At 38.3% G+C, this 3977-nt stretch overlaps 1 protein-coding gene across 1 annotated transcript in view; it reads right to left on the bottom strand.

Moving 5' to 3' along the window:
• TMEM70 (transmembrane protein 70) overlaps positions 1–3977 on the bottom strand; it is a gene marked incomplete at its 5' end in the record, with an annotated part of 12520 nt that overhangs the window by 7240 nt on the left and 1303 nt on the right. The window lies entirely within an intron of this gene.

Raw genomic sequence — 3977 nt, 5'->3', positions numbered from 1 at the left:
ACCGGCCGCTAGCTGCCGCAATCCGCAAACGCCCAGCTGCGCGCGGGGCTTCCCCGTCCGAGTCTGGCGCCCCGCACGACAGTGTGCAAGGACTGAGGGGAGAACCACGCGCGGAGGACAAAGCCTGGAAGCCAAGGTTAAATCTTTCATTCTCGTGGGCGTCGTTTTCTAGGCCCAAAACACTGTTTTCTTTGCGGAAAGTAATTCTAGTAGCCTGTTGACACAGAGGAACAGTAACACTATAGGATTTGAACGAAAATGAGTGGTAATTTAATGCAACCAGTGGGTTGCTAGAAAGTAAATGGAACTCGTTTCATGGATTGTTCATACTTGTTAAATTTGTCTTGTGGAATCATTCACATCCATAACACTCATTCCCTACTTGTTGAAGTGCTTCAGCGTCTATTAGGATTGTTAGGAGCAGAGGATTCAAAGATACTGGATATAATTGGGAATCCACAGTGCTCCCATAGTGAAGGAAACATTTATAAATAAGCTTAAATATAATTAAATAGACCAATTCACAAAAGGCTACAGAAGCTCATACCACATCATGATTAATTTGGCCTCACACAGCATCATGTTCAGCTTAGTCTGGAAGGATGAGCAGCCAACTAGTAAAAAGCACACTTTTGTTTACTAGTTGGAAACTGGTTTTGACTCAGCATGTGATTTGCATAAGAGGAGAACAAGCTAATAGTCTAAAATAATATCACCTTGGCAACTCCTGTCCACTTTTTCTGGGTACCCAGAAGGATGAAATTATACTACTTCTTTATGAATAATTTCATTCTGAAAGTTATCCACTTACATTTTAAAAACTCTTCTAAACAGTGTAATTAGTAGGCAAACATCATCATTTACCCATTATTTTACTGATATATATTTAACTTTTTCTTTAATATTGTTAAAAAGATAAACTGAGGCATATTAAGAATTTTGAGTTTATTTGAGCAAAAATTTATTCAAATCAGGCAGTACCAAACTGGAAGTGGTTAGGAAAGCTCAACTGACCAGAGCTAAAGGCAAGGCTTTTATAGACAACATGCACAGGCAAAGCAAAGCAAAGCAATTATTTGATTGGCTGTAAGTTAAGCAGTTGCGTTATTTGGGAAAACTTAGTTGGCTGTTTATAATTGGTGGTTGGTCTTATCCTTGAAGCATTTACAGGAATTGACTCTGGCTTAGGTTTTGGTTTCCCTACTAGGCTACCAAGTACCAGAGTTATCTCAGTCTAATAGCCTTCTCTTCGATTACTTTAACAATATGCTGAGAAAACCTGCATTTTTATCTTCTTTTAAGCTTAGTTTCATCCTACAAATATAGTCAGTAAAACATTTGGTCTACTTCTCAAGGTTTCTAAATAGCTAAAATGAAATCATATTCTGAAGACTGTGCTATAAAATTATAGGGAATTGTTATGCATTGTTAAAATAAATTTCCCAGGTCTAGTAATTCAGAGACATTTGTTGAATGTAAACTACTTGAGTGATATTTAATTTTTTTTTTTTGCTATTTAAGAAATAAGCTTTGATTCCTTGTTCATATCAACTGAGAGGTTTCCTTTAAAAATAGAGGCTGATGGAAAAATTGAAAATGGCTGTCACTTTCAGACTGGCCATCATTATTGTATGTAATTTTTGTTTTTTTTAGCTGTCTTTCCTCCCCATTCACCAATATCCTTCCCATCCTTTAAGGTGAGCTTAAGATCAGAATGGCATGATGGAAAAAAATGAAAAAAAAATTGGTAAAGCTAGTATATTTATAAGAACCCTAAATACTTCCTTATACATTACTGATTTAAATCATATACTGGGAAGATCTTTCTAGAAAAAAAAATTTGTCAACAGATTATCAAAATCTTTTAAAATGTTCATATTCTAAAGAAATAATCAGAAACATGGCCAAAGATTTCTGCAGAGATACTGAACACAGAATTACTTAAAGTGATTTAAAATGGAAATAAGGTAAATAGCCAGTATTAAGGAAATAATTAAGTGAATCATGGTGCATTTATGCAATGTAATTCTATACTGACATTTTAAATGCTGCTGTGGAGGTTTTGGTTACGGACGTTTGAGTTTTGGAGATTTGTTAAGTTGGAAAGGAAACCTATTATAATATTTTTTTAAAAAGAAAAAAAAAAGTTGGAAAGGAAACCGTATACAGAACCCCATATATACAGTGTGCGTTACATGCCGCTGAGGCAGCTCTGGCTCCTGTCTATCCCATGAGAGTGACATCCACAATGTCCTGTCCTCAACAGCCCTGCTCACCTCCTGTAGACTCAGCCTGTGGCTTCTTTTATGGAATCAATCCATTTCATATTTGGTCTTCCTCTTTTCCTGCAGCCTTCTATTTTTCCTACCATTATTATCTTTTTCAAAGAACCCTGCCATCTCATGATGTGCCCAAAATAGGACAGGTTCAGTTTTATCATTTGCCTCCAGTAATGTTTCAGGCTTAATTTGCTCTAGGATCTACTTGTTCATCTTTCTGGCAATTCATGGTATCCATCAAGCTCTCCTCCAACACCATATTTCATATCAGTCTTTTTCCTATCAGCCATCTTCACATCCATACATAGGAACTGGGAATACGAGGGTGTGGGTGATCTCAGGCTTGGACGCTAATGACACATCTTTGCTATGGGTCTTTCCAAATTCTTCCATTGCTGCCCTTCCAAGTTTCAGCCTGGTCTTGATTTCTTGGTTGCAGGCTCTATTTGAATTGATGAGAGAACCAGGGTAAACAAAATTTTAAACAATTTCAATGTCTATGTGAAAGTTGTGTATTTCTTCTGTAATTATGATTTTTGCCTTCTCGGTGTCCAAATGCAATCCAGCTTTGGCACTTTCTTCTTTCACTTTTATCAAAAATCATTTCAAATCTTTGCTACTTTCTGCCAGCAAGATGGTGTCACATGCATATTTTGTTTTTGATATTCCTTTTACCAATTCTCACTCTTCCTTCATCTGAGTCTATCTAACTTTTTTGTATATGTTCTGCATACAAATTAAACTCAGAGAGAGACCAAACGCACCCATGTCTGACACCTTTGCCTACAGGAAACCATTCTGTCTCTCTTATTCTATCCTGGCAGTGGCTTCCTGTCAACCATACAAGCTACACCTCAGAAAAAATCAAGTACATGATATATCTATGTAAAAGCTCATGGAAATAACAAAATATCTGCATTTTTTATAATAAGCATGTATTATATTGATTACATAAGTAAAAATTTTAAATTTAATTTTGCACAAAAGAAGAAAAAAGTCCTGGACTAGATTCTAGCCTTCAATCTGGCTTTAGCTAGCCTCCGTATCCTCACCTGGAAAATTCTGTCATTCCATAATGCAGTGAGGGAAAAGGGCAAGATAGGCGAGAAAAGGACACTTCAGAAGGAAAAGGAGGAAAGATCTGATTGAAAATGGGCCCACAGCCTCCTCTTCTCACCCTACTGCGTCTCCTCCCCACCAGACTCTGAATACCATCACCGCCAACGAACTTTCACAATGTTTGCAAAGGCTTTGTTTGATAAGTTAACCCAGGGCAGTCTTTCTGTAAAAAGCAATACAGTTTATCTGCCAAATTAACTAAAAATGTCTTCCCGCACACAAGTCATTAATTAAGTCAACAAACTTTGGATCGTCTCTTTCCGTTTAGGGACGTTGTTACACAACAGTGCCTAGTTGAGCAACTTGCAATGGTGAGCTGCTTGGCCCTACGTGCCATGGTCCTGTACACAGAGGGTGAATATTTAGCTGTTTCAGCCTTCCTGGAAGGGTGCCTGATGTTGGCCACAGGGAGCAAATAAAAAGGATGGGCGCGTCGAGAGAGAGCAAGGGAACCCGAGAGCAAGAGAGGGGGCGTGGAGTGACAAAGAAGGTCTCAGAACTGAGTGCTGGCGGCAGGCAGACGCCTGGAATTTCTGTGAATGATCTCAGAATCTAGAAGCGCTGAGCAACCCCGGGGCT

The sequence above is a fragment of the Myotis brandtii genome, unplaced genomic scaffold (genome assembly GCF_000412655.1).
Source record: "Myotis brandtii unplaced genomic scaffold, ASM41265v1 scaffold23, whole genome shotgun sequence".
Lineage (NCBI taxonomy): Eukaryota > Metazoa > Chordata > Mammalia > Chiroptera > Vespertilionidae > Myotis > Myotis brandtii.
The sequence above is the reverse complement of the archived record's forward strand: the minus strand, read 5'-3'. Positions and strand labels throughout refer to the sequence as shown.